Here is a 15,122-nt window from a genome sequence, read left to right on the forward strand (position 1 = left end):
TCCTTTAGAAGCAATTTTTAATATTTAGTTTTTAGACTTTTTAGTTTCGACGCTTTACTTTCTTATTATTATTTTTTGACCTTTTATTTTTTGACGTTTTTCGACGCGCTCTTTTTTTTCGCATTTCTACGCTCTAGTTTTTAGGACATAGATTTTTATCTTCTTCAAAATTTCGACAAAAAATTATTTTAAGCGGTTAAATTGATAGACATCCAAAATTTTCTGGTTCGTAGTAATAGTTGAATTTGTTAGTGGCGAGTTGTGGGCTTCCGATTTAAAGGGTCATGGCTACCTGCTGCATCTATTGGCTATTCGAAACGTGGGCAAAATCAGAAAAGTCTATTAATTTGATAACTTATATAATTTTTTATTTTATTTTTATAACTAATAGGATATTCAGTGAATGCACTGAGCAAAACGTTCACCACCTTTCATACGTTCACCACCTGTAACTCGATTAAGACATCTAGCCAATATTGTCGTCGTTGATTTTTCTTTAGAATCGTCATCTAGTCGACCAAGTACTCCGATTCAAATTTCCGATAATCCATTTTTTGAACCCGACCTCACAATTGAGAACCCGGAGGATATTCAAGGACAATTCAGAGATCTTGAACCACTAATTATTCCTCCTGAACCACAAATTACTCAACCAGAGATTGTCGAGGAAGAAACCATTAAATCAGAATCCTCTAGTGATTCAGATTCAACAAATTCAATCATGGAAAATCAGGAACCTCTAAGTATGAAAGACCGAATGAGGGCCACACGCACGGGCCAAGGTCACGCAATTACTCAACCAGACATTATTGCGCCAGATTATGAAATCAAAGGACAAATCCTACACATGGTAACTAATCAATGCCAATTTAGTGGTATGCCGAAGGAAGATCCAAACGAACATCTTCGTACCTTTAATAGGATCCGTACTCTATTTAAAATCAGAGAAGTTGAGGATGAACAGATCTATCTCATGTTATTTCCCTGGACTTTAAAGGGAGAAGCCAAAGATTGGTTAGAATCATTACCTGAAGGGGCGATTGATACATGGGATGTTTTAGTTGAGAAATTTCTTAAAAGATTCTTTCCGGCATCTAAAGCCGTGAGACTTCAAGGAGAAATTGTTACGTTCACACAAAAGCCAAATGAAACTTTATATGACGCATGGACAAGATTTGGAAAGTTGTTGAGAGGATGTCCTCAACATGGTTTAGTCACTTATCAAATAGTACAAATATTCTGCTAAGGATGCGACATTACTACACGAAAAGACATCGACATAGCAGCTGGTGGTTCCATTATGAAGAAAACCGCAACTGAAGCTTACAAAATTATTGATAACACAGCCTCCCACTCACATGAGTGGCATCAAGAAAAAGACATCGTTAGATCATCTAAAGCGGCTAGAGCCGATTCTAGCCATGACTTTGATTCTATTTCCGCAAAGTTAGACGCTTTCGAGAGACGAATGGAAAAGATGACTAAAGATATTCACGCAATACGCATTAGTTGTGAACAGTGTGGAGGACCACATTTGACAAAAGATTGTCTCAGTATTGAACAAACAATGGAACAAAGAGAGAATGCTTCATACATGAACCAAAGGCTTGGAAATAATTATCAAAATAATTATCAACCGCCAAGACCAAACTACAATCAAAATCAGAATTATAACTGAAATGTTCCATACAACAACCAACAAGTTCCTAGCAATCAACAAGTATCCAATAATACTTACAACCAGCAAAGACCTATCCAAATAAACTACCACAAACCGATGATAAAAACTCAAATTTAGAAGATATGATGTCGAAGCTAGTTGAATCTCAAACTCAGTTTTTCACATCTCAGAAACAAACTAATGAACAAAATGCTCAAGCATTTAGAAATCAACAAGCTTCTATTCAAAATCTGGAACAAGAAGTGAGTAACCTATCAAGGTTGATAGGTGAAAGAAAACCGGAGAGTCTACCTAGCGATACAAATGCTAACCCCCGGAATGAAACAGCTAAAGCCATTACCACAAGAAGTGGTATTACACTCAAATCACCTGAAATACCTGTAATTTCTGATGACTCTATTCCTACTCCACAGGCACCACAACCTGATCAAGAGAAGGAAACAGAACCGATAGTTGAAAAGGTTAATGAAGATAACACCGTTAAGGCTAAGCCTTATGTTAAATCATACCAACCACCTCTTCCTTACCCGAGTAAAATGAGAAAAGAAAGACTTGAAGCCGAGTAATCCAAATTCTTGGATATGTTTAAACAAATAAATGTAAATCTTCCTTTCATTGATGTGATTTCAGGAATGCTAAGATATGCTAAATTCCTGAAAATCTAATCACAAATAGAAAGAAAATGAAAGAACTCTCGGCTGTTACAATGAATGCTAATTGTTCTGTAGTGCTGTTGAATAAGCTTCCAGAAAAATTATCAGATCTTGGAAGTTTCACAATTCCATGTTTTCTGTGTAGTCTTAGTTCAATAGAAGCATTGGCAGACTTAGGTGCTAGTATAAATTTAATGCCGTATTCACTATACACTAAACTAGACCTCGGAGAATTGAAACCAACACGAATAAGCATACAACTAGCCTATCGATCAGTAAAATATCCTAGGGGGATAATGGAAAACATGCTAGTTAAAGTTGGTACTTTAGTATTTCCAGTAGACTTTGTTATTCTGGACATGGAAGAAGATTCTCGAGTTCCTCTCATATTAGGAAGGCCATACTTAAACACGGCTAAAGCAATAATAGACGTGTTTGGTAAGAAACTGACCCTAAGTATAGAGGATGAGAGTGTTACCTTTTCTGTTGATAGAGCCATGCAACAACCGCAATCTGAAGATGATACATGTTATTATATTCAAACTATAGATTCACATGCAGAATTGTTACAAGAATTTCCAAAATTACAAGGAATAGGAGAATGTTCTTTAGGAGAAGGAACTGAACCAATTGATGAAGCTGAAATGTTAGCCGCACTTATGGCTAATGAATACGAACCAACAAAAGAAGAACTTCAAATGCTAAAAGAGGAAGACAGATGTCGATACAAATCATCGATAGAAGAACCACCGATATTAGAGTTAAAGCCACTTCCAACCCATTTGGAATACGCTTATTTACATGGTGAATCTGAATTACCTGTAATAATATAGTCTTCTCTTACGAAAAATGAAAAATCTTAACTCATTTCTGTGCTAAAAGCTCATAAACCAGCTATTGTATGGAAGATTCATGACATTAAAGGTACAAGTCCTTCGTATTGCACACATAAAATCCTAATGGAAGAAGGTCATAAAACCTATGTGCAACGCCAATGAAGACTAAATCCTAATATGCAAGATGTTGTTAAGAAATAAATTATTAAATTGCTCGATGCAGGTTTAATTTATCCAATCTTTGATAGTCCATGTGTAAGCCCAGTTCAATGTGTACCTAAGAAGGGTGTCATCACTGTCATCACAAATGAAAAAGATGAGCTTATTCCTACTAGGACTGTAACAGGATGGCGTGTATGTATTGATTATAGAAAATTAAATGACGCCACAAGAAAAGATCACTTTCCCTTACCTTTCATTGATCAAATGTTGGAAAGGTTAGCTGAGAATAGTTACTATTGTTTTCTTGACGGTTTCTCTGGATACTTTCAAATTCCAATCGCACCCGAGGACCAAGAGAAAACCACCTTCACGTGCCCTTATGGTACTTTTGCTTACAAACGCATGCCATTTGGACTTTGCAACGCCCCTGCAACCTTTCAAAGGTGCATGATGGCGATTTTTCACAACATGATAGAAGAATGCATGGAAGTTTTCATGGATGACTTTTTAGTCTTCGGTGATACTTTTAAAACATGTCTAGTTAATCTTGAACGAATGCTTATTAGATGCGAGCAATCAAATCTAGTACTTAATTGGGAGAAATGCCATTTCATGGTTAAAGAAGACATCGTTCTTGGTCATAAAATTTCAAAGAAAGGAATTGAATTGGATAGAGCTAAAGTAGATGTAATTGCTAAACTTCCACATCCCACCAATGTTAGAGGAGTTAGGAGTTTTCTAGGGAATCCCGGTTTTTACCGACGTTTCATAAAAGACTTTTCTAAAATTGCCACTCCTATGAATAAACTCCTTAAAAAGGATGCTCCATTCATCTTTTCAGATGAATGCATTAAATCTTTTAATATTCTTAAAGAAAAACTCACAAATGCGCCGATCATGATAACTCCAAATTGGAATCTACCATTTGAACTCATGTGCGATGCAAGTGATTTTGCAATGGGAGTCGTTTTAGGACAAAGGATTGAAAAACGATTTCAACCTATATATTATGCTAGTAAGACATTACAAGGAGCACAAATGAATTACACAACTACTGAAAAAGAACTCCTTGCTATTGTCTTTGCTTTTGACAAATTTCGTTCATATCTCGTTCTAGCTAAAAAAGTGGTCTATACCGATCATTCTGCTCTTAGATACCTATTTTCGAAGTAAGATGGCAGACCACGATTAATCCGTTGGATCTTACTCTTACAAGAGTTCGATATTGAGATCCGAGACAAAAAGGGAGCAGAAAATCTCGCAGCTGATCATCTTTCTCGTCTTGAAAATCCTGAATTAGAAGTTCTAAATGAATCGGCCATACAAGACAACTCTCCTGATGAATATCTATTGAAAATCGATTATAATGAAATTCCATGGTTTACAGACTATGCAAACAACTTAGTATGTGGATTCCTTAAAAAAGGGTTGTCGTACCAAAAACGAAAGAAATTCTTTAGTGATATAAAACACTATTTCTGGGAAGATCCACATTTATTCAAAAGTTGTCCCGATGGAATAATACGCCGATGAGTATTCGGAGATGAAGCTAGTCAAATCTTAAACCATTGTCACACAGGACCAACAGGAGGGCATTATGGGCCTCAACTTACCGCAATAAAAGTTTATGATGCTGGATTCTATTGGCCTACAATTTTCAAAGACACACATGTTCTTTGTAAATCCTGTGATGCATGTAAAAGGGCCGGAAAAATAAGTCAACATGATGAAATGCCACAAAATGTCATTCAAGTATGTGAAGTATTTGACGTTTGGGGTATTGAATTTATGGGTCCATTTCCAAAATCTCATAATAATCTCTACATTCTCGTTGCCATTGATTATGTATCTAAATGGGCGGAAGCACAAGCTCTCCCAACTAACGATGCACGAGTTGTAGTCAACTTCTTAAAACGTCTTTTTACAAGGTTCGGAGCACCGAAAGCTTTAATAAGTGATCGGGGTACTCATTTTTGTAATAATCAACTTGAGAAAGTTCTCAAAAGATATGGAGTAACTCATAAAATCTCAACCGCTTATCATCCACAAACAAGTGGACAAGTTGAAAATATCAACCGAGCTTTAAAACGTATTCTAGAGAAAACCGTAGGATCAAATCCAAAGGAATGGTCCATGAATTGGAGGATGCACTATGGGCTTTTAGAACAGCCTACAAAACTCCAATTGGCACCACACCCTTTAAACTCGTTTACGAAAAAGCATGTCACCTTCCAGTAGAAATTGAGCACAAAGCATTTTGAGCTTTGAAGACATGTAATCTTGATTTGCATGAAGCTGGACGTCTACGGTTAAGTCAACTAAATGAATTAGAAGAATTAAGACATGATGCATATGAAAATTCGTTAATCTATAAGGAAAGAATGAAGAAATAGCATGATAAAAGAATCAGAAGTTCAAAAGAATTTAAGGAAGGAGACAGAGTTCTTCTTTTCAATTCACGATTCAAGCTATTTCCTGGAAAATTGAAATCAAGATGGTCTGGACCATTCATAGTCAAAAGAGTTTTCCCATACAGAACAGTAGAGTTAATAAATTCAAATGGGATTGAATTTAAGGTTAATGGTCACAGAGTTAAACATTACATAGATAATCCAATGGAAGTTGAAGATTAAGTTAATCACAATTTCGACACCACAGCTAACTAAGTGTGGGAAGATTCGAATCTTTTAAGGGCAATATGAATTTCTATTAGAGTTAGATGTTCTGTTTTCATGTAGTTCTTGAAAATGGAATCCGATTGGTCTTTCCCTAGCAGACCCTAAAGAACTAGTCTTCTCCCTCCATTCTGAATTTTTATTTCTTTTAGGTTTTACGAGATGAAGAATTTCTTTGATTCGAACCATGGTCTATTACTACACGCTATGATTACTAAAAATAATAATAACATCTTCCCGAGTGAACTGGTATCATTCCCTACAACCAACGCTCTGATACCATCTGTAGCGACCCGTCAAAATCGTCATTGACGGCGCCGCTAACTTAGGTCCCATTACGTGGTCGTAGTCCCTATATGAGACTCGTTTGACCAAAATTATGTCGCATTCATTTGAATCGCACAAGACTTGCAAAGTTTAGTTTACCAAACGGTTCGACAACAAGTTTAAGTTTACAAAAGTATAAAGTATAAATGAAATAACTTGCGACATAATAAGTTTAAAATCACGGTTGCTATAAATAGCGTATGTGTGTAGACAAAAGTTTGAATCCAAAGGTGCTATCACTAGCGTATGTATGTATGTATGCTTGACCCCAAGCAAGAAATCAGAGTGTATGCAAGTATGCTTGACCCCAAGCAAGTATGAGTGTACGCGGAAGCATGTATCAAATAGCCAAGTATGAACCTGAGAAACATATAGAAAACTGTCAACGAAAAACGTTGGTGAAATCATAGGTGTTTGCAATAAACGTTGTTTTTGAACCACAAGATTTAGTATTCCCATAACGTTGATTATCAAAATCGTTTGCATTCCAAAAGTATTGTTCGCGAGCACCCAATTATCAAGACTTAACGTTTCCTTCCATAGAACCCCATCACAATAGTGTTAGAACATACACTGTTTCTCGAAAATATATTTCATCCGTAGACGGTAGCGAACCGTCCGAAATGAGGGTTTGTCAAACCCGTATGGCCACACAATATAAGTTCTTTCTTACACCCTGCAAGTGTAACTAATGATAATCGAATTGAGGATTTTTGTTCTAACTCGTTGTGGAATGTTTGTTTCCTTGTACTTGTGTTCAAAGTATCAAAGTAAGTAGTACAAAATATAACAAAGTATATGTTTCTCAGCCCACGATTTAAAAGTATAAAAAGTTGTTAAAAAGGTGGGACTATGATCTCACCTCGAATGCACGAGTATAAATGTACTTCACAAAGTAAACGTGTGCATGAAAGTTGCTTAGCCTTGACCTAAACAAGTAAGTTGTATCAATTAACCGGTTACGACACAAGGTCGGGCGAAATGTGTTCGATTAGTCCTATGGCTCGTTACGACTCGATTATGTAGCATGTGAATCACGTTGTCAAGTGTCATGCAAGAATTAAGTATAAAATACGATTAAAATGATTTCATAAGTGTTTGGTTAAGTTTGATTAAACGTCAAGCTTGGTCAAAGTCAAAGTCAAAGTCAACGGGGTCGGGTCGGGTATCCGATAATTTTTCCATGATGAGAAAGTATATATAAGCATGTTGGCCAAGTTTCATGTTAATCGGAGTTACGAGTAAGCGGGGTTGAAAACGTGAAAATCAAAAGAATTTGGGACAGACCAAAATGGCGCGCCGCTCCATATAACTGTTCAGCAAGTCTGGCAGTTTTCACACTCAAGCACGAATCTAACTTCAAACAATCATAACTTGTGAACCGTAAAGATTCAAAACACGTATCTTATATTACTGGAAAGGTATTTTGACAAGGAATACAACTAAACACATTTAATCAATCAAATCCATGATTAACAACAATGAAAACCTCATCAAATGATCATTAAACGTTAAAAATCAAGGTTTCAAGTTCACAAAAACGCATTTCTTGACTCGAGAATCCAATTTACACATACGATACACCGTTTTGAAGGTAATGAAACATACATGGAAACTAAACACTTATCAACAACATTAACAAGCATTCGATGCATCAAAAATTCGTTTTAAGTTTATCAAACCCTAACCAAAATTCACAAACTCATTAATCATGTTCTTGAAGTTTTCTTAATCAACCTACACATCAAAATGAAGCTAGTGATACTAGTAACACAATTAAAACATGAACTTTAACATTTAAATAACATTTAATCCTCTAAAATCAAAGATTAAGCACACCCATTTCAAATGTTCATACTAGTTACTCAAAACAACAAATCGAGCAAATAAATCATATATTCATGCTAGACATGAGCCATAGACACTAACTAACACCATTTCAAGTATATAAAACGAATTTAGAGAAATCTAGTGTTTTTAGAAAGTTACCCAAACTTGATGAAATTGGTACCAAAATGTAGAGGATGAAGAGAGGATCACAAAAATGTAATTTGTTTTGATATTTGCTTCTCCAGTCGGATTTAGATGATGATTGAATTGATTGAGAGAAAAAGAGTGTTCTTGAGCTAGAGAGAAAAAGGGAGAAGAGAGGTGAAGTGAATGAGTGGTGATGGTGGGGTTTGACTAGTTGACCTAGTCAACTAGTTAGGCCCCTTTGCAACTTTGGTCCCTCGAGTTTCAAAGCGGGTGCGGGAATTAACCAAACGAATATTTTAAAAACGCTCGAGTAAACGAGTGATGTTATAATTAAATAACGAGAATATTATGAACGTTAGCCAACGGAAAATACGAATTTAAATAACGAAAGATATTATTTAAAAAAAAAGACAGTGTTAAAAATATATTTAACGAAAAAATGCGGGATGTTACATTACCCACACCTTAAAAGAAATTTCGTCCCGAAATTTAGTTGGAAGTAATAGTCGTTGTTTCTTCCTCGAGATCTTGCGTTGTCGATTCTACGAATAAGTGAAGGTACTCCCTTGGGCATTTCAACAAACTTTGAAAATCGGGGTTTTACGTTGTTTTAAAGTTTGATTTCATGATTCAAAATTTCAATCGGTTTTCCTAGGAAGGGAAGTTTGTCATCAATAGTAAGCTCATCGAAAGGAATAACAAGTTCTTATTCGGAAAGACACTTCCTTAAGTTTGATACATGGAATGTAGGATGAACGGAGCTCAATTGGGTCGGAAAGTCTAAACGGTAAGCAACGGGTACAATACGCTCCAAGATTTCAAAAGGATCAAAGTATCACGGATAGAGATTTCTACGTTTCTCGAAACGGATTGCACCTTTTCAAGGTGAGACTTTTAATGTTACGCGGTTTCTCACATGGAATTCGGAAGGTTTACGTCTAACATTGGCATGGCCCTTTCGACGACCACGGGCCGTTTTGAGTCTTTTTGGATTTGAACAATTTCTCGGTTGTTTCATGAATGGGTTCGGGTCCGGTGGTTTGCTTGTCACCTACTTCAGTTCAACGATTAAGAAAATGACAATTGAGGCTTTATGAGTTTTTGAAAGGTGTGGCGTTAATACTCGTGTGATAATTACCGTTGTAAAAGAATTCAGTTAAAGGCAAAGACTTTTCCCAAGTAGATTTGAAGTTGATAACACAAATTCGTATTATGGTTCCCAAGGTTCGAATCGTACATTTGCTTTGTTCGTCGGTTCGTGGATGACACGCGGTACTTATGTCTAAACGTGGTCCCGAGACTTTTTGTAAGGCACTCCAAAATCTAGAAGTGAAACGAGGATCTCGATCCGAAACTAAGTATATCTCCTTAAGATATATTTTGAACAAGTTTTTCTTTCTCAAGAATTTCGCGCCGCGGAAGATTTATCGTTTCCGAAAACGTTTCTTTGGGACTATTCACCCTCGAGGTGAATACTAGTATAATGTGAAGAGTCTCTCTCTCCATTGAGAATTTAGATAAAAGATTTACTTATACGGAAGTACGAATGTAAGGCGAGAGAAGTTTCCGCCTCGATGTGAGCATAACAAGCATATTGAAGTTCGCCGATAAAACAGTGCAAAAACGAGATAGTATACACGTGTAACATATGTTTGATGTTGAAAGAATTTGCCATTCGTTCGGAAGCATAAGTATGGTTCGACAATAATCGGAGATGTGTCCCTGGTATAGTTGTTATCAGTATTCTCGGAGTTTTCGGATGTTCAAACAAGAAAAATGAAGTCATGTACATGGCACATGGTGGTGATTAGGTTGATCGAGTCCAACCACCATCAGGTGTCATTAGAACTTTGGTATGACTTACCATAATATAACCACGTTGATCGAGTGTCGTTATATTATGCTAACTCATACCTCCATTCCTACATCACTCTATAACATCAAGTTCGTGTAACCGTGAAGATCTAGAATGAAAAAAGTGTAACGACGTCTCAAACGTGACTCGTATTGAATCGAAAGAATTAGTGCAACTCTAAAGAAGCGTTCCCCAAGGGAAGTGTATAAATGATTGTTCACGTCAATGCGGTTCAAGTCAAACAATAATGCATTTAGGCACGAAATGAGTAACGAATCATGATAACGAATGGTACGCAACCGTAGTGATAAGTAGTGACGACGATACTCACCTAGAGTAGTGATGGTAGTAACACGAAATGGTAGATAGTAAGAAACACCGGTGGAAAACTGATAGTAAGTTGAAACGGTTGCGAAAAATAATCTGGGAGACAAAGTTCCCGAACAAGTGTGACTAATGAAGTCGTCATCATCCTTACGCGTATGAATCTTGAATTTGCATGTGTTACCTGAAAGTGGCAGAATACGGATTCGTATGACGAAGTTCACCTAAGAATGATTCAAGTATAATGCATAAGTAGTCAAGTAAGTGCTATCTATAGCAAATGTATGTCAGAATGCAATGGGTAACTATCCGGTTGTAGTCTAAATTCACTAATGCGTCCTAACGACTCTGTCAGACACACTAATGCATATCCTAGTTCCCTAAAACCAACACTCTGAAACCATCTGTAGTGACCCGTCAAAATCGTCATTGACGGCGCCGCTAATTCAGGTCCCGTTACGTGGTCGTAGTCCCTATATGAGACTCGTTTGAAAAAAATTATATCGCATTCATTTGAATCGTACAAGACTTGCAAAGTTTAGTTTACCAAACGGTTCAACAACAAGTTTAAGTTTACAAAAGTATAAAGTATAAATGAAATAACTTGCGACATAATAAGTTTAAAATCACGGTTGCTATAAATAGCGTATGTGTGTAGACAAAAGTTTGAATCCAAAGGTGCTATCGTTAGCGTATGTATGTATGTATGCTTGACCCCAAGCAAGAAATCAGAGTGTATGCAAGTATGCTTGACCCCAAGCAAATATGAGTGTACGTGGAAGCATGTATCAAATAGCCAAGTATGAACCTGAGAAACATATAGAAAACTGTCAACGAAAAATGTTGGTGAAATCATAGGTGTTTGCAATAAACGTTGTTTTTGAACCACAAGATTTAGTATTCCCATAACGTTGATTATCAAAATCGTTTGCATTCCAAAAGTATTGTTCGCGAGCACCCAATTATCAAGACTTAATGTTTCCTTCCATAGAACCCCATCACAATAGTGTTAGAACATACACTGTTTCTCGAAAATATATTTCATCCGTAGAAGGTATCGAACCGTCCGAAATGAGGGTTTGTCAAACTCGTATGACCACACAATATAAGTTCTCGCTTACACCCTGCAAGTGTAACTAATGATAATCGAATTGAGGATTTTTGTTCTAACTCACTGTGAAATGTTTGTTTCCTTGTACTTGTGTTCAAAGTATCAAAGTAAGTAGTACAAAATGTAACAAATTATATGTTTCTCAGCCCACGATTTAAAAGTATAAAAAGTTGTTGAAAAGGTGGGACTATGATCTCACCTCGAGTGCACGAGTATAAATGTACTTCACAAAGTAAACGTGTGCATGAAAGTTGCTTAGCCTTGACCTAAACAAGTAAGTTGTATCAATTAACCGGTTACGACACAAGGTCGGGCGAAATGTGTTCGATTAGTCCTATGGCTCGTTACGACTCGATTATGTAGCATGTGAATCACGTTGTCAAGTTTCATGCAAGAATCAAGTATAAAATACGATTAAAATGATTTCATAAGTGTTTGGTTAAGTTTGACTAAAAGTCAAACTTGGTCAAAGTCAAAGTCAAAGTCAACGGGGTCGGGTCGGGTATTCGACAATTTTTCCATGATGAGAAAGTATATATAAGCATGTTGGCCAAGTTTCATGTTAATCGGAGTTACGAGTAAGCGGGGGTGAAAACGTGAAAATTAAAAGAATTTGGGACAGACCAAAATGGCGCGCCGCTCCATTTAACTGTTCAACAAGTCTGGCAGTTTTCACACTCAAGCACGAATCTAAGTTCAAACAATCATAACTTGTGAACCGTAAATATTTAAAACACGTATCTTATATCGTTGGAAAGGTATTTTGACAAGGAATACAACTAAACACATTTCATCAATCAAATCCATCATTAACAACAATGAAAACCTCATCAAATGATCATTAAACGTTCAAAATCAAGGTTTCAAGTTCACAAAAACGCATTTCTTGACTCGGGAATACAATTTACACATACGATACGCCGTTTTGAAGGTAATGAAACATACATGGCAACTAAACACTTTTCAACAACATTAACAAGCATTCGATGCATCAAAAGTTCGTTTTAAGTTTATCAAACCCTAACCAAAATTCACAAACTCATTAATCATGTTCTTGAAGTTTTCTTAATCAACCTACACATCAAAATGAAGCTAGTGATACTAGTAACACAATTAAAATATGAACTCTAACATTTAAACAACATTTAATCCTCCAAAATCAAAGATTAAGCATACCCATTTCAAATGTTCATACTAGTTACTCAAAACAACAAATCGAGCAAATAAATCATATATTCATGCTAGACACGAGCCATAGACACTAACTAACACCATTTCAAGTATATAAAATGAATTTAGAGAAATCTAGTGTTTTTAGAAAGTTACCCAAACTTGATGAAATTGGTACCAAAATGTAGAGGATGAAGAGAGGATCACGAAAATGTAATTTGTTTTGATGTTTGCTTCTCCAATCGGATTTAGATGATGATTGAATTGATTGAGAGAAAAAGAGTGTTCTTGAGCTAGAGAGAAAAAGAGAGAAGAGAGGTGAAGTGAATGAGTGGTGATGGTGGGGTTTGACTAGTTGACCTAGTCAACTAGTTAGGCCCCTTTGCAACTTTGGTCCCTCGAGTTTCAAAGCGGGTGCGGGAATTAACCAAATGAATATTTTAAAAACGCTCGAGTAAATGAGTGATGTTATAATTAAATACGGGAATATTATGAACGTTAGCCAACGGAAAATACGAATTTAAATAACGAAAGATATTATTTAAAAAAAAAAGATAGTGTTAAAAATAAATTTAACGGAAAAATGCGGGCTGTTACATTACCCACACCTTAAAAGAAATTTCGTTCTGAAATTTAGTTGGAAGTAATAGTCGTTGTTTCTTCCTCGAGATCTTGCGTTGTCGATTCTACGAATAAGTGAAGGTACTCCCTTGGGCATTTCAACAAACTTTGAAAATCGGGGTTTTACGTTGTTTTAAAGTTTGATTTCACGATTCAAAATTTCAATCGGTTTTCTTAGGAAGGGAAGTTTGTCATCGATAGTAAGCTCATCGAAAGGAATAACAAGTTCTTGTTCGGCAAGACACTTCCTTAAGTTTGATACATGGAATGTAGGATGAACGGAGCTCAATTGGGTCGGAAAGTCTAAACGGTAAGCAACGGGTACAATACGCTCCAAGATTTCAAAAGGATCAAAGTATCACGGATAGAGCTTTCTATGTTTCTCAAAACGGATTGCACCTTTTCAAGGTGAGACTTTTAACTTTACGCGGTTTCTCACATGGAATTCGGAAGGTTTACGTCTAACATTGGCATGGCCCTTTCGACGACCACGGGCCGTTTTGAGTCTTTTTGGATTTAAACAATTTCTCGGTTGTTTCATGAATGGGTTCGGGTCCAGTGGTTTGCTTGTCACCTACTTCGGTTCAACGATTAAGAAAATGACAATTGCAGCTTTATGAGTTTTCAAAAGGTGTGGCGTTAATACTCGTGTGATAATTATCGTTGTAAAAGAATTCGGTTAAAGGCAAAGACTTTTCCCAGATAGATTTGAAGTTGATAACACAAATTCGTATTATAGTTCCCAAGGTTCGAATCGTACATTTGATTTGTTCGCCGGTTCGTGGATGACACGCGGTACTTATGTCTAAACGTGGTCTCGAGACTTTTTGTAAGGCACTCCGAAATCTAGAAGTGAAACGAGGATCTCGATCCGAAACGAAGTATATCTCCTTAAGATATATTTTGAACAAGTTTTTGTTTCTCAAGAATTTCGCGCCGCGGAAGATTTATCGGTTTCTGAAAACGTTCATTGGGACTATTCACCCTCGAGGCGAATACTAGTATAATGTGAAGAGTCTCTCTCTCCATTGAGAATTTAGATAAAATATTTACTTATACGGAAGTACGAATGTAAGGCGGGAGAAGTTTCCGCCTCGATGTGAGCATAACAAGTATATTGAAGTTCGTCGATAAAACTGTGCGAAAACAAGATAGTATTCACGTGTAACATACGTTTGATGTTGAAAGAATTTGCCATTCGTTCGGAAGCATAAGTATGGTTCGACAATAATTGGAGGTGTGTCCCTGGTATAGTTGTTATCAGTATTCTCGGAGTTTTCGGATGTTCAAACAAGAAAAATGAAGTCATGTACATGGCACATGGTGGTGATTAGGTTGATCAAGTCCAACCACCATCACGTGTCATTAGAACTTTGGTATGACTTACCATAATATAACCACGTTGATCGAGTGTCGTTATATTATGCTAACTCATACCTCCATTCCCACATCACTCCATAACATCAAGTTCGTGTAACCGTGAAGATCTAGAATGAAAAAAGTGTAACGACGTCTCAAACGTGATTGTTCACGTCAATGCGGTTCAAGTCAAACAATAATGCATTTAGGCACGAAATGAGTAACGAATCATGATAATGAATGGTACGCAACCGTAGTGATCAGTAGTGACGACGATACTCACCTAGAGTAGTGATGGTAGTAACACAAAATGGTAAATAGTAAGAAACACCGGTGGGAAACCGATAGTAAGTTGAAACGGTGGCGAAAAA

General features: G+C 36.6%; 1 non-coding gene across 1 annotated transcript; it reads right to left on the reverse strand.

Annotated features, from left to right (window-relative positions):
* Positions 1 to 1,105: 1,105 nt before the first annotated feature.
* On the reverse strand, positions 1,106 to 1,212 carry LOC139851202 (small nucleolar RNA R71). Its single transcript, XR_011760557.1, has one exon. It is a non-coding gene; the product is annotated as a small nucleolar RNA R71 (small nucleolar RNA).
* Positions 1,213 to 15,122: the final 13,910 nt, after the last annotated feature.

This window comes from Rutidosis leptorrhynchoides, chromosome 5, assembly GCF_046630445.1.
Source record: "Rutidosis leptorrhynchoides isolate AG116_Rl617_1_P2 chromosome 5, CSIRO_AGI_Rlap_v1, whole genome shotgun sequence".
NCBI classification, from domain to species: domain Eukaryota; kingdom Viridiplantae; phylum Streptophyta; class Magnoliopsida; order Asterales; family Asteraceae; genus Rutidosis; species Rutidosis leptorrhynchoides.